Source organism: Salmo trutta, unplaced genomic scaffold (assembly GCF_901001165.1).
Source record: "Salmo trutta unplaced genomic scaffold, fSalTru1.1, whole genome shotgun sequence".
In the NCBI taxonomy this organism is placed as follows: Eukaryota; Metazoa; Chordata; class Actinopteri; order Salmoniformes; family Salmonidae; genus Salmo; species Salmo trutta.
In genome coordinates, this window is record NW_021822741.1 from 9,078 (window position 1) to 25,838 (window position 16,761).

At 41.4% G+C, this 16,761-nt stretch overlaps 1 pseudogene; it reads left to right on the top strand.

The window, feature by feature from the left end:
• Positions 1-484: 484 nt before the first annotated feature.
• LOC115184116 (Kv channel-interacting protein 2-like) lies at positions 485-13,706 on the top strand (annotated as a pseudogene).
• The last annotated feature ends 3,055 nt before the right edge of the window (positions 13,707-16,761 follow it).

Consider the following 16,761-nt stretch of genomic DNA (forward strand, 5'->3'; position numbering starts at 1 on the left):
GAACCCTCCGCTCTGTAGACGGAACCTGACAACCACGACTGGTTACTGGTATATATATATGTGAGTGAGTGAGTGAGTGAGTGATAAAAACAAAATGGAGAAAGGGCATGCATGGCTGACACATACAGTTAAAACACGGGTAGGTAAAATGCCATGTGACAAACTGATATACTGTATGTTCCATTAAAAGACCACTGGACCCTGATGCTGTTTACCAGACATAGAGGGTCAGCGCAAGTTTATGTCACTATGTGTGACACTTTATACACTAGAGACCACTAACTGATAAAACTCTCTCTCATATATATATATCACCTATGATAAGAGACTATAACCTAAAGCCAGATCAGCAAACTAACTATAGCATCAGGATGGAATAATGACTACTTCAACTTGTGTGTGTGTGCATGCATGTGTGATTTGAGTCCATTCTATGGGGTTGTGCCACCCTGCTCTAATCTGTGTTGTGATTGGTTACTTCCAGGTAACCCAGCATCCAACCACAGCAAGCGAACTATAAAACAGAGGTTCCTCAAGCTGCTGCCCTGCTGTCGCTCCAGAACCGCCCCCTCACTCAGTCAAAGCAAGTGCTCATTTGCATATCCCCACCCCTTCCTCCGTTCCTCCGCCCCCTTCGAGCCCTTTCTAAACAAGTGTAATAGGCAGTGGTGGAAGAAGCTAACCGCTAACAACTAACCGCTAACCGCTAACTGCTACACAGACGAGTTGCCGTGTTGGATAGCTTTAGCCAGCTAGCTAACATAAATAGCATTCCTCTCTATTTGAGTTAGGTTGTTGCTAAATTAGCTAGCTAAGTAAGTGAAAGGTAATCTAAAAAGAAGAAAACATTTTTTTTTTACATTTTAGTCATTTAGCAGACGCTCTTATCCAGAGCGACTTACAGTAGTGAATGCATACATTTCATACAATTTCATACATATCATACATTTTTTTTCTGTGCTGGCCCCCCGTGGGAATCGAACCCACAACCCTGGTGTTGCAAACACCATGCTCTACCAACTGAGCTACAGGGAAGGCTACATATACCAACTGAGCTACAGGGAAGGCTACATATAACATATACAGGGAAGGCTACATATAACATATACAGGGAAGGCTACATATAACATATAACAAAATCTCTCTCTGATGCTTCTCCTTGATAAAAAGTAAAAAAGTAAACTACTCTAACTGCAGTGCTAGCTACCTGCAGTGGTGGAAAAAGTAACCAATTGTCATACTTGAGTAAAAGTGAAGATCCCTTAATAGAAAATGACTCAAGTGAAAGTGGAAGTCACCCAGTAAAATACTACTTGAGTAAAAGTCTAAAAGTATTTGGTTTCATATAAACTTAAGAATCAAAAGTAAAAGTAATTGCTAAAATGCACCTAAGTATCAAAAATAAAAGTAAAAGTATTTATAATTTTAAATTCCTTATACTAAGCAAACCAGACACCACCATTTTCTAGATTTTTTATTGTATTTACCGATAGCCAGGGGCACACTCCTACACTCAGACATCATTTACAAACAAAGCATTTGTGTTTAGTGAGTCCGACAGATCAGAGGCAGTAAAGATGACCAGGGATGTTCTCTTGATAAGTGCGTGAATTTGACAATTGACAATCCTGCTAAGCATTGAAAATGTAAGGAGTAGTGTTGGGTGTCAGGGGAAATGTAACCAGTACTTTTGGGTGTCAGGGAAAATGTAACCAGTACTTTTGGGTGTCAGTGAAAATGTAACCAGTACTTTGGGTGTCAGGGAAAATGTAACCAGTACTTTGGGTGTCAGGGAAAATGTAACCAGTACTTTGGGTGTCAGGGAAAATGTAACCAGTACTTTGGGTGTCAGGGAAAATGTAACCAGTACTTTGGGTGTCAGGGAAAATGTAACCAGTACTTTGGGTGTCAGGGTAAATGTAACCAGTACTTTGGGTTTCAGTGAAAATGTAACCAATACTTTGGGTGTCAGGGAAAATGTAACCAGTACTTTGGGTGTCAGGGAAAATGTAACCAGTACTTTGGGTGTCAGGGAAAATGTATGGAGTACAAAGTACATTATTTTCTGTAAAAGTTGTCAAAAATATGAATAGTAAAGTAGAGTACAGATACCCCCAAAAGTGACTTAAGTAGTACTTTAAAGTACAGTATTTTAACTGCAGTACTTTCCACCACTGGTAACAGGGAACTGAGTATCACTGTCTTCTATCTTTATCTCTTTCACTTCTTCTTCTCTCTTCCTCTTTCTCACACACAATAGGGGGTAGTTACTAAGCATAACAACCATGCCTCTCTTCCCCTCCCTCTCTCTCCCCCCCTCCTACAGACAGTGTAGTGGAGGATGGGGAGTTATCTACAGTGTGTTATAGACCCGAGGGGTTGGACCAGCTACTACAACAGACTAAGTTCACCAGGAGAGAACTACAGATCCTCTACAGGGGCTTCAAGAATGTACGTCTGTCTGTCTGTCTGTCTGTCTGTCTGTCTGTCTGTCTGTCTGTCTGTCTGTCTGTCTGTCTGTCTGTCTGTCTGTCTGTCTGTCTGTCTGTCCCTGAGGACCCTCTGTCTGTCTATCTGTCTGTCTGTCTGTCTGGCTGTCTGTCCCTGAGGACTGTCTGTCTGTTTGTCTGTCTCTCTGTCTGTCCCTGAGGACTCTCTGTCTGTCTGTCTGTCTGTCTGTCTGTCTGTCTGTCTGTCTGTCCATGAGGACTCTCGGTCTGTCTGTCTGTCTGTCTGTCTGTCTGTCTGTCTGTCTGTCTGTCTGTCTGTCCATGAGGACTCTCGGTCTGTCTGTCTGTCTGTCTGTCTGTCTGTCTGTCCCTGAGGACTCTCTGTCTGTCTGTCTGTCTGTCTGTCTGTCTGTCTGTCTGTCTGTCTGTCTGTCTGTCTGTCTGTCTGTCTGTCTGCCCCTGATGACTCTCTGTCTGTCTGTCTGTCTGTCTGTCTGTCTGTCTGTCTGTCTGTCTGTCTGTCTGTCTGTCTGTCCCTGAGGACTCTCTGTCTGTCTGTCTGTCTGTCTGTCTGTCTGTCTGTCTGTCTGTCTGTCTGTCTGTCTGTCTGTCTGTCCCTGATGTCTGTCTGTCTGTCTGTCTGTCTGTCTGTCTGTCTGTCTGTCTGTCTGTCTGTCTGTCTGTCTGTCTGTCTGTCTGTCTGTCCCTGATGACTCTCTGTCTGTCTGTCTGTCTGTCTGTCTGTCTGTCTGTCTGTCCCTGAGGACCCTCTGTCTGTCTGTCTATCTGTCTGTCTGTCTGTCTGTCTGGCTGTCTGTCCCTGAGGACTGTCTGTCTGTTTGTCTGTCTGTCTGTCCCTGAGGACTCTCGGTCTGTCTGTCTGTCTGTCTGTCTGTCTGTCTGTCTGTCTGTCCCTGAGGACAGTCTGTCTGTCTGTCTGTCTGTCTGTCTGTCTGTCTGTCTGTCTGTCTGTCCCTGAGGACTGTCTGTCTGTCTGTCTGTCTGTCTGTCTGTCTGTCTGTCTGTCTGTCTGTCTGTCCCTGAGGACTGTCTGTCTGTCTGTCCCTGAGGACCCTCTGTCTGTCTGTCTGTCTGTCTGTCTGTCTGTCTGGCTGTCTGTCTGTCTGTCTGTCTGTCTGTCTGTCCCTGAGGACTGTCTGTCTGTCTGTCTGTCTGTCTGTCTGTCTGTCTGTCTGTCTGTCTGTCTGTCTGTCTGTCTGTCTGTCTGTCCCTGAGGACTGTCTGTCTGTCTGTCTGTCGGTCTGTCTGTCTGTCTGTCTGTCTGTCTGTCTGTCTGTCTGTCTGTCTGTCTGTCTGTCTGTCTGTCTGTCTGTCTGTCTGTCTGTCTGTCTGTCTGTCTGTCTGTCTGTCTGTCTGTCTGTCTGTCTGTCTGTCTGTCTGTCTGTCTGTCTGTCTGTCTGTCCCTGAGGACCCTCTGTCTGTCTGTCTGTCTGTCTGTCTGTCTGTCTGTCTGTCTGTCTGTCTGTCTGTCCCTGAGGACTCTCTGTCTGTCTGTCTGTCTGTCTGTCTGTCTGTCTGTCTGTCTGTCTGTCTGTCTGTCTGTCTGTCGCTATCTCTTTCTCTCTCTTTTTCGCTCCAATTCAATTCCAATTCAGATTGCTTTATTGACATGAAATACAATTTGTAGATATTGTCAAAGCAGTATAGTGGTACAGCATTTCAGTAAATATAGTACAGTGCAATGAGGATAATGAATACAGTTTATTTCAGTAGTAATAATAATAGTACATATAGTCATGTATTCAGGTACAACACTAGACTGTTGTATTGTGGAATCATATATTCAGGTACAACACTACTGCTGTTGTATTGTGGAATCATGTATTCAGGTACAACACTACTGCTGTTGTACTGTGGAATCATGTATTCAGGTACAACACTACTGCTCTTGTACTGTGGAATCATGTATTCAGGTACAACACTACTGCTGTTGTATTGTGGAATCATGTATTCAGGTACAACACTACTGCTGTTGTACTGTGGAATCATGTATTCAGGCACAACACTACTGCTGTTGTACTGTGGAATCATGTATTCAGGTACAACACTACTGCTGTTGTATTGTGGAATCTACAGTCGATACATTTAATTAAATAAAAATAAGTTTATGAAATTATTATAAAAAAGAAAAAGAATTGATTGTCCAATAGGAATGTCCTAGTGGTGTCTGTCTGTCTCTCCATCTCTGTGTGTTCTAACATTCTGTTGATTGTCCAATAGGAATGCCCTAGTGGTGTCTCTCCATCTCTGTGTGTTCTAACATTCTGTTGATTGTCCAATAGGACTGTCCTAGTGGTGTCTCTCCATCTCTGTGTGTTCTAACATTCTGTTGATTGTCCAACAGGAATGTCCTAGTGGTGTCTCTCTGTCTCTCCATCTCTGTGTGTTCTAACATTCTGTTGATTGTTCAATAGGACTGTCCTAGTGGTGTCTTTCTGTCTCTCCATCTCTGTGTGTTCTAACATTCTGTTGATTGTCCAATAGGAATGTCCTAGTGGTGTCTGTCTGTCTCTCCATCTCTGTGTGTTCTAACATTCTGTTGATTGTCCAATAGGAATGTCCTAGTGGTGTCTGTCTGTCTCTCCATCTCTGTGTGTTCTAACATTCTGTTGATTGTCCAATAGGAATGTCCTAGTGGTGTCTTTCTGTCTCTCCATCTCTGTGTGTTCTAACATTCTGTTGGTTGTTCAATAGGAATGTCCTAGTGGTGTCTTTCTGTCTCTCCATCTCTGTGTGTTCTAACATTCTGTTGATTGTTCAATAGGAATGTCCTAGTGGTGTCTGTCTGTCTCTCCATCTCTGTGTGTTCTAACATTCTGTTGATTGTTTAATAGGAATGCCCTAGTGGTGTCTCTCTGTCTCTCCATCTCTGTGTGTTCTAACATTCTGTTGATTGTCCAATAGGAATGTCCTAGTGGTGTCTGTCTGTCTCTCCATCTCTGTGTGTTCTAACATTCTGTTGGTTGTTCAATAGGAATGTCCTAGTGGTGTCTTTCTGTCTCTCCATCTCTGTGTGTTCTAACTTTCTGTTGATTGTCCAATAGGAATGTCCTAGTGGTGTCTTTCTGTCTCTCCATCTCTGTGTGTTATAACTTTCTGTTGATTGTCCAATAGGAATGTCCTAGTGGTGTCTCTCCATCTCTGTGTGTTCTAACATTCTGTTGATTGTCCAATAGGAATGTCCTAGTGGTGTCTGTCTGTCTCTCCATCTCTGTGTGTTCTAACATTCTGTTGATTGTCCAATAGGAATGCCCTAGTGGTGTCTCTCTGTCTCTCCATCTCTGTGTGTTCTAACATTCTGTTGGTTGTTCAATAGGAATGTCCTAGTGGTGTGGTGGATGAAGAGACATTGAAGTTAATCTACTCCCAGTTCTTTCCTCAGGGAGGTGAGTGTCTTTAAGTGTGTGTGCTGCACCTGTGCATGAAATCCTGTGTAAGTTTTTATCTTTTTCTATGTCTCTTTCTTTCTCTATCCGTTTCTCCCTCTCTCTGTTTCCCCCTCTCCTTTCTCTCTCTCTCTCTCTCTCTCTCTCTCTCTCTCTCTCTCTCTCTCTCTCTCTCTCTCTCTCTCTCTCTCTCTCTCTCTCTCTCTCTCTCTCTCTGTTCAATTCAATTTGCTTTATTGTCATGACGTTACAATATACATATTGCCAAATCTTACTTAGAGATTTACAATACTAACATAATTAATAATTATGATCAAAATTGTCAACGGGACAACAGTAACAACAATAACCAAGGGTCAAAATAACCAATTATTGAACAATAAGCATAAAGGACATGTGCAGGTTGGTTGGTCTGTCAGACACTGTCCCTCATTTTATGGCAGGCAGCAATGTAGTGTGCTGCCAACCCACAGCTCTCTGTGACCTCCCCCAACAGGACGAGTAGCCTACTCTCATCAGAGAGGTCTTTGAAACCTTGAATAAGGGTTTAGAATTTAGGGAAATTAAGCTCTCTAATTGTTTTATATTTTTTACATTTTGTCAGGAAATGCAGCTCTGTCTCGGGTTCTGCTGTGGTTGCACAGCCTTTCCTCTACAGGGACCCAGGTTTTCCTTTGTCTAGCCTTCTCAATGGCAAGGCTGTTCTCACTGAGCCTGTACTTTGTCAAGGTTTTTCTCTCTCTCTCGCTCTCAGCCTTTAAGTCTCTCAGTATCCCCCTCTCTCACTTCCTCCCCGGGCACCGAAGACGTGGATGTCGATTAAGGCAGCCCCCTGTACCTCTCTGATTCAGAGGGGTTGGGTTAAATGCGGAAGACACATTTCAGTTGAATGCATTCAGTTGTACAACTGACTAGGTATCCCCCTTTCTCTTTCCCCTCTGTTTCAGACTCCAGCACCTACGCTCATTTTCTGTTCGAAGCGTTTGACACCCACAAGAATGGTTCTGTGAGCTTCGAAGACTTCGTCACAGGCCTGTCAATCATCCTGAGAGGCTCTGTCACAGAGAAACTCAACTGGGCTTTTAACCTCTACGACCTCAACAAAGATGGCTTCATCACCAAAGAGGTATGGTACGATGTGTGTGTGTATGTATGTACAGTTGAAGTCGGAAGTTTACATACACCTTAGCCAAATACATTTAAACTCCGTTTTTCACAATTCCTGACATTTAATCCTAGTAAAAGTCCCCTGTCTTAGGTCAGTTAGGATCACCACTTTATTTTAAGAATGTGAAATGTCAGAATAATAGTAGAGAGAATGATTTACTTCAGCTTTTATTTCTTTCATCACATTCCCAGTGGGTCAGAAGTTTACATACACTCAATTAGTATTTGGTAGCATTGCCTTTAAATTGTTTAACTTGGGTCAAACGTTTCAGGTAGCCTTCCACAAGCTTCCCACAATACATTGGGTGAATTTTGGCCCATTCCTCTTGACAGAGCTGGTGTAACTGAGTCAGGTTTGTAGGCCTCATTGCTCGCACACGCTTTTTCAGTTCTGCCCACAAATGTTCTATGGGATTGATGTCAGGGCTTTGTGATGGCCACTCCAATACCTTGACTTTGTTGTCCTTAAGCCATTTTGCCACAACTTTGGAAGTATGCTTGGGGTCATTGTCCATTTGGAAGACCCATTTGGAACCAAGCTTTAACTTCCTGACTGATGTCTTGAGATGTTGCTTCAATATATCCACATAATTGTCCGTCCTCATGATGCCATCTATTTTGTGAAGTGCACCAGTCCCTCCTGCAGCAAAGCACCCCCACAACATGATGCTGCTGCCCCCATGCTTCATGGTTGGGATTGTGTTCTTTGGCTTGCAAGCCTCCCCCTTTTCCCTCCAAACATAACGATGGTCATTATGGCCAAACAGTTCTATTTTTGTTTCATCAGACCAGAGGACATTTCTCCAAAAAGTACAATCTTTGTCCCCATGTGCAGTTGCAAACCGTAGTCTGGCTTTTTTATGGCGGTTTTAGAGCAGCTGCTTCTTCCTTTCTGAGCGGCCTTTCAGGTTATGTCGATATAGGACTCGTTTTACTGTGGATATGGATACTTTTTCACCTGTTTCCTCCAGCATCTTCACAAGGTCCTTTGCTGTTGTTCTGGGGTTGATTTGCACTGGTCGCACTAAAGTACGTTAATCTCTAGGAGACAGAACACGTCCTCTTCCTGAGCAGTATGATGGCTGCATGGTTCCATGGTGTTTATACTTGCGTACTATAGTTTGTACAGATGAACGTGGTACCTTCAGGCATTTAGAAATTGCTCCTAAGGATGAACCAGACTTGTGGAGGTCTTCAATTTATTTTCTGAGGATCTGGCTGATTTCTTTTGATTTTCCCCTGATGTCAAGCAAAGAGGCACTACATTTGAAGGTAGGCCTTGAAATACATCCACAGGTACACCTCCAATTGACTCAAATTATGTCAATTAACCTATCAGAAGTTTCTAAAACCATGACATAATTTTCTGGAATTTTCCAAGCTGTTTAAAGGCACAGTCAACTTAGTGTATGTAAACTTCTGACCCACTGGAATTGTGATACAGTGAATTATAAGTGAAATAATCTGTCTGTAAACAATTGTTGGAAAAATTACTTGTGTCATTCACAAAGTAGATGTCCTAACTGACTTGCCAAAACTATAGTTTGTTAACAAGAAATTTGTGGAGTGGTTGAAAAACGAGTTTTAATGACTCCAACCTAAGTGTATGTAAAATTCCGACTTCAACTGTGTGTATGTGTGTGCAAATATGTTTTTTTCTCTCTTCTAAACTATTCCCCCATCCTCCCCTCTGTGTGTGTGTGTGTGTGTGTGTGTGTGTGTGTGTGCGTGTGTGCGTGTTTGTGTGTGTGAAAATGAATATGTGCGCATGTGTATTTGTGTGTGTGCCTCTGTGTGTGTTTCTGTGTGCGTCTCTGTGTGTGTGTGTTTCAGGAGATGACTGATATAATGAGCTCTATCTATGATATGATGGGGACATGTACGTACCCCTGTATGCAGAACGACGCCCCCAAGGAGCACGTCGACATCTTCTTCCAGGTAACACAACTAACCACATATCTAGGATCAGATGAACACCTTCTTCCAGGTAACAACTAACCACAGATCTAGGATCAGGTGAACAACTTCTTCCAGGTAACACAACTAACCACAGATCTAGGATCAGATGAACACCTTCTTCCAGGTAACACAACTAACCACAGATCTAGGATCAGGTGAACACCTTCTTCCAGGTAACAACTAACCACAGATCTAGGATCAGGTGAACACCTTCTTCCAGGTAACACAACTAACCACAGATCTAGGATCAGGTGAACACCTTCTTCCAGGTAACACAACTAACCACAGATCTAGGATCAGATGAACACCTTCTTCCAGGTAACACAACTAACCACAGATCTAGGATCAGATGAACACCTTCTTCCAGGTAACAACTAACCACAGATCTAGGATCAGATGAACAACTTCTTCCAGGTAACACAACTAACCACAGATCTAGGATCAGATGAACACCTTCTTCCAGGTAACACAACTAACCACAGATCTAGGATCAGATGAACACCTTCTTCCAGGTAACACAACTAACCACAGATCTAGGATCAGGTGAACACCTTCTTCCAGGTAACACAACTAACCACAGATCTAGGATCAGATGAACACCTTCTTCCAGGTAACACAACTAACCACAGATCTAGGATCAGATGAACACCTTCTTCCAGGTAACACAACTAACCACAGATCTAGGATCAGGTGAACAACTTCTTCCAGGTAACACAACTAACCACAGATCTAGGATCAGATGAACACCTTCTTCCAGGTAACACAACTAACCACAGATCTAGGATCAGATGAACACCTTCTTCCAGGTAACACAACTAACCACATATCTAAACCTTGATTCAATCCTAATCTGCTTGTAGACAACAGCACATTTTAAAGGCCATGTTAATGCGTTAGTGGAGAGCACATTCAAGGTAAACTGAGAAGATGTCGGCTCAATTGGAAATGACCTTTAAATGCTTTAGCACGGTATCTTATTTAATCCAGGCCCCAGGGTTAGATAATTCTACCTCCAGTGTTTTCTAATTGAATCCAGGCCCCAGGGTTAGATAATTCTACCTCCAGTGTTTTCTAATTGAATCCAGGCCATAGGGTTAGATAATTCTACCTCCAGTGTTTTCTAATTGAATCCAGACCCTAGGGTTAGTTAATTCTACCTCCAGTGTTTTCTAATTGAATCCAGGCCCCAGGGTTAGATAATTCTACCTCCAGTGTTTTCTAATTGAATCCAGGCCCCAGGGTTAGTTAATTCTACCTCCAGTGTTTTGTAACTGAATATAGGCCATAGGGTTAGATAATTCTACCTCCAGTGTTTTGTAACTGAATATAGGCCATAGGGTTATATAATTCTACCTCCAGTGTTTTCTAATTGAATCCAGGCCATAGGGTTAGATAATTCTGCCTCCAGTGTTTTCTAATTGAATCCAGACCCCAGGGTTAGATAATTCTACCTCCAGTGTTTTCTAATTGAATATAGGCCCTAGGGTTATATAATTCTACCTCCAGTGTTTTCTAATTGAATCCAGGCCATAGGGTTAGATAATTCTGCCTCCAGTGTTTTCTAATTGAATCCAGACCCCAGGGTTAGATAATTCTACCTCCATTGTTTTCTGATTGAATCCAGGCCCCAGGGTTAGATAATTATACCTCCAGTGTTTTCTAACTGAATCCAGGCCCCAGGGTTAGATAATTCTACCTCCAGTGTTTTCTGATTGAATCCAGACCCCAGGGTTAGATAATTCTACCTCCATTGTTTTCTGATTGAATCCAGGCCCCAGGGTTAGATAATTCTACCTCCAGTGTTTTCTGATTGAATCCAGACCCCAGGGTTAGATAATTATACCTCCAGTGTTTTCTGATTGAATCCAGACCCCAGGGTTAGATAATTCTACCTCCAGTGTTTTTCACAAAGGGTTTTAAAAGGACCCTCTAGACATAACCTCCTTATTGTTGCATTCTGACTTTGTGAACAACCAAAAGGTCAAATAGTTACTTATATTTGTCCTGTTTCAGATGTAGGTGTGTAACGTGTACAGTGTGTGGTGTGAAATGGAAATGTGTTTGTTGCATATCCCACGGAGACACCCTTCGGAGTGTTGGGTCACGGCCAGGGATCAGAGTAGCATATTCAACTGTTTCTCTGTTTCACTCTGTCAGAAAATGGACAAGAACAAAGATGGCGTGGTCACCATTGAGGAATTTCTGGAATCTTGTCAAAAGGTGTGTGTGTGTGTGTGTGTGTGTGTCTGTCTGTCTGTCTGTCTGTCTGTCTGTCTGTCTGTCTGTCTGTCTGTCTGTCTGTCTGTCTGTCTGTCTGTCTGTCTGTCTGTCTGTCTGTCTGTCTGTCTGTCTGTCTGTCTGTCTGTCTAAGTGTGTCTGTCTGTCTAAGTGTGTCTGTCTGTGTAAGTGTGTCTGTCTGTGTGTCTGTGTGAGTGTGTGCATGTGTTAAATTTCAGCATGATTCTATAGGATGTGATTATGTATGATGTGATTTAATAATATTTAAAACGTCACAATGTGAAGTTTTTTTCCACAAATGTGTTTTTCCATCAGAAATGATTGCTTATGGGTACCTTCATGTGTGTGTAATGTGTCACATTTAACTGTGTAAAACCTTGCATTGTTACTTTTTTCTCTGAGAGTGACGTGGATATACAGTTGAAGTCGGAAGTTTACATACACCTTAGCCAAATACATTTAAACTCAGTTTTTCACAATTCCTGACATTTTATCCTAGTAAAAATTCCCTGTCTTAGGTCAGTTAGGATCCCCATTTTATTTTAAGAATGTGAAAAGTCAGAATAATAGAAGAGAGAATGATTTATTTCAGCTTTTATTTCTTTCATCACATTCCCTGTGGGTCAGAAGTTTACATACACTCAATTAGTATTTGGTAGCATTGCCTTTAAATTGTTAAACTTGGGTCAGACATTTCAGTTAGCCTTCCACAAGCTTCCCACAATACATTGGGTGAATTTTGGCCCATTCCTACTGACAGAGCTGGTGTAACTGTGTCAGGTTTGTAGGCCTCCTTGCTCGCACACGCTTTTTCAGTTCTGCCCACATATTTTCTATAGGATTGAGGTCAGGGCTTTGTGATGGCCACTCCAATACCTTGACTTTGTTGTCCTTAAGCCATTTTGCACAACTTTGGAAGTATGCTTGGGGTCATTGTCCATTTGAAGGCCCATTTGCGATCAAGCTTTAACTTCCTGACTGATGTCTTGAGATGTTGCTTCAATATATCCACATAATTGTCCGTCCTCATGATGCCATCTATTTTGTGAAGTGCACCAGTCCCTCCTGCAGCAAAGCACCCCCACAACATGATGCTGCTGCCCCGTGCTTCACGGTTGGGATGGTGTTCTTTGGCTTGCAAGCCTCCCCCTTTTCCCTCCAAACATAACGATGGTCATTATGGCCAAACAGTTCTATTTTTGTTTCATCAGACCAGAGGACATTTCTCCAAAAATTACGATCGTTGTCCCCATGTGCAGTTGCAAACCGTAGTCTGGCTTTTTTATGGCGGTTTTGGAGCAGTGGCTTCTTCTTTTCTGAGCGGCCTTTCAGGTTATGACGATATAGGACTCGTTTTACTGTGGCTATAGATACTTTTGTACCTGTTTTGTATCTCTAGGAGACAGAACGCATCTCCTTCCTGAGCGGTATGACGGCTGCGTGGTCCTATGGTGTTTATACTTGCGTACTATTGTTTGTACAGATGAACGTGGTACCTTCAGGTGTTTGGAAATTGCTCCCAATGATGAACCAGACTTCTGGAGGTCTACAATTTATTTTCTGAGGTCTTGGCTGATTTTTATTGATTTTCCCCTGATGTTAAGCAAAGAGGCACTGAGTTTGAAGGTAGGCCTTGAAATACATCCCCATGTAGACCTCCAATTGACTCAAATTATGTCAATTAGCCTATCAGAAGCTTCGAAAGCCATGACATAATTTTCTGGAATTTTCCAAGCTGTTTAAAAGGCACAGTCAACTTAGTGTATGTAAACTTCTGACCCACTGGAATTATGATACAGTGAATTATAAGTGAAATAATCTGTCTGTAAACAGTTGTTGGAAAAATTACTTGTCATACACAAAGTAGATTTCCTAACCGACTTGCCAAAACTATAGTTTGTTAACAAGAAATTTGTGGAGTGGTTGATAAATGAGTTTCACTGACTCCAACCTAAGTGTATGTAAACTTCTGACTTCAACTGTGTATCTATTTGTCTCTCTGAAATGAAAGAATCTAGTGATAGATTAAACAAATACATGTCTGTCATTGAACAACCCCATGACATGATGAGATGTGGAAAATCACACCAATCTTTTTCATAAGTTATTGAAACAAAAAAGCTAATTTACTAACATTGGATATTAAACTTTTTATTTATTTAAGAACCTGTTTCTGCTTTTGTACTGTTTAAACCTTTTCTCTAACTGCTTCTTACCTGTTGTGCTTTTGGTCCCTTCCTGCCTCCTGTCCAGGATGAGAACATCATGCAGTCCATGCATCTGTTTGACAACGTCATTTAGTGATACTTCCTGTGGGTGTGGCCTAAAGGACAGGGTTCCCATATTTAGCCCCACAGCCTCCACCCCTAGCTCCCCTCTATCCCCAAACACAGACTCATTAAGGCTGTCAGGGGGGTAAAAGGTACCCCTCCATGGATCTCCACTCTCCCATCCATCCCTAGGCCCTAGACCCCCCCCCTACCCCTACATTCTATATGACATCACATTCACACTATGCAATAATGTCCTTTATTCTCTATTACTAGTTGGACAAAATGGTGGACTCAAAAAGCTTTAAATCAGGCAATAATCTCACTGCCTGGTCCGAACTTGTTAACTGTGAGATATATTATTATCAGTCAACGAACGTTGCAGAATGTTCCATCTCTCAATGTTCTGGAATGGAATCCCCTGGCTGATGGAATTACCCACAACCCTCCAAACATCCATATTGTGTCCTATTCACCTCATTATCTATGGAAATATGGGCGGGGTCTGTTTATGTTTTTTTGTGGGTGACTTCTGGTTAAGTACTTCCGGCCAATAGTTGGGAGCTAGTTAACTAACTCAGTATCGCTTCTCACAACTTTACAAACATAAAATGGTCATTTTATGTTGGGTAAGGGGTTGCCACGGTAATTGGCAGAAATGGAAGCTGTTCATGGAGCACGAGTGTTTGACCCCCAAACTTTTTTGAGGAGCGAGTGCAGTTGTGAGGCGCCTTTTGATTTGCAGCCACCTCCTAAGGACGAGGAGTCTCTTCAGCTTTGGCTCAAAGCATTGAAAAGATGCTGTAAAGAGGTCAATGGAACTCGACCGAAACAATCGAATTGCCATGGAAACGCTTGAGGGAAAGATCCCAAATCTCCTCATTGCCCCCCAGCAAAATGAACCTATATTTAGGCTTTTATTTACAGTATAGAGTATGTGTACTATGTTGTGGTAAAAACCAGAGTTTAACGCTTGTATGGATGTCAACCATTGGAGGTTGGTGGCACCTTAATTGGGGAGGACGGGCTCGTGGTAATGGCTGAAGAGGAATAGTTGGAATGGTATCAAATGCATCAAACACATGGTTTCCATGTGATTGATGCCATTCCAATTGCTCCGTTCCAGCCTTTATTATGAGCCGTCCTCCCCTCAGCAGCCTCCTGTGATGTCAACCCCAATGTTCAGGTCATTGTCACCAACTAACTACATTACAGTTAAAAACTACTTTGACTACACCACCGGTTTCTGTATGCTAGCTATGCTACCAGCTTATATGAAGGTGAGTTAGCATTTATCAGTCACTCCTTCTAAACCTGAAAAGGGACAACTTCTAAATCATGCAGCAAAGACAGCTAAATATATTCAAATCAAACTTTAGTTGCCACATTGTGGGCCTGTTTACAATACATAAATCACGGCGGATTGATGAATATCCACTTTGTTATATCAGATATGTTTAATGTGCACCAATCCGGCGTCCCTCTTATATCCCCCACGATCTGTGTTCCATTGACCTCTTTACAGCATCTATAGTGTCTGCATGATGTGTGTTTTAAAAATGACAATAAGTAATATTTAATGTAACTGGTTGTGTGTGTACTGTAGGTGCTGGACATTGCTCCTTCTGAAGGTGTCTGTGTATATTTTGTACTGACATGATGATATGATGATGGAAGTGAATAAACCACTATTGCTATGCAAACCAATGTAAATGTATTATTTGTAGTTACTGTATGTACTGTACAGTACAAGAGGTGTGATTTTAAAAGCTACTTTGAAGTTACTGTTATAACAAGGTGAAACAATGACAATGAAGTTTAATCTGAACAGTTTATTAAACACAATCCACACTTGATAGTTTCCAGTATTTTGTGTTTTTATAAAAGCGACAAGAGACACTGCATCAGGACACTGAGGCAAAATATTACCATAACTTTGTCATAAAACCAATAATAAATGTATATGAACATACCAAGTAAACATATATTATGTATCATCTAACATTATAATGTAATAGAATAGTACAGTACTGTATACTGTAATAGAATAGTGCAGTACTGTATAATGTAATAGAATAGTGCAGTACTGTATAACGTAATAGAATAGTACAGTACTGTATAACGTAAAAGAATAGTACTGTATACTGTAATAGAATAGTACTGTATACTGTAATAGAATAGTACTGTATACTGTAATAGAATAGTACTATATACTGTAATAGAATAGTACTGTATACTGTATAATGTAATAGAATAGTACAGTACTATATACTGTAATAGAATAGTACAGGACTGTAGAATGTAACAGAATAGTACTGTATACTGTATAATGTAATAGAATAGTACAGGACTGTATAATGTAAGAGAATAGTACAGGACTGTATAATGTAACAGAATAGTACAGGACTGTATAATGTAATAGAATAGTACAGGACTGTATAATGTAAGAGAATAATACAGTACTGTAGAATGTAACAGAATAGTACAGGACTGTATAATGTAAGAGAATAGTACAGGACTGTAGAATGTAACAGAATAGTACAGTACTGTAGAATGTAATAGAATAGTACAGGACTGTATAATGTAATAGAATAGTACTGTATAATGTAATAGAATAGTACTATATACTGTAATAGAATAGTACAGGACTGTAGAATGTAATAGAATAGTACAGGACTGTATAATGTAATAGAATAGTACTGTATAATGTAATAGAATAGTACTATATACTGTAATAGAATAGTACAGGACTGTAGAATGTAACAGAATAGTACAGTACTGTATAATGTAACAGAATAGTTGTAAGGGTTGCGGAACTGGTGGCAGTGAAGTCAGACGCAGGAGAGCAGAAATAGGTAATAGCCGGAGCAGTTTAATACAAAACCCACGGCAATACAAAAATAACCTACATGGGTACAAACCCGACGTGCACCAGTAACATAGAGTACAAGCACTTTCAAACAAACAATTCCACACAAGGACATGGGGGGATCAGAGGGTTAAATACACAACAATTAATGAGGGAAATGGAAAGAAAACAAGACAAAACAAATGGAAAATGAAAAGTGGATCAACGATGGCGCCGACCGCCGAACACCGCCCGAACAAGGAGAGGAAACGACTTCGGTGGAAGTCGTGACAATAGTACAGTACTGTATAATGTAATAGAATAGTACAGGACTGTAGAATGTAATAGAATAGTACAGTACTGTAGAATGTAATAGAATAGTACAGGACTGTAGAATGTAATAGAATAGTACTGTATACTGT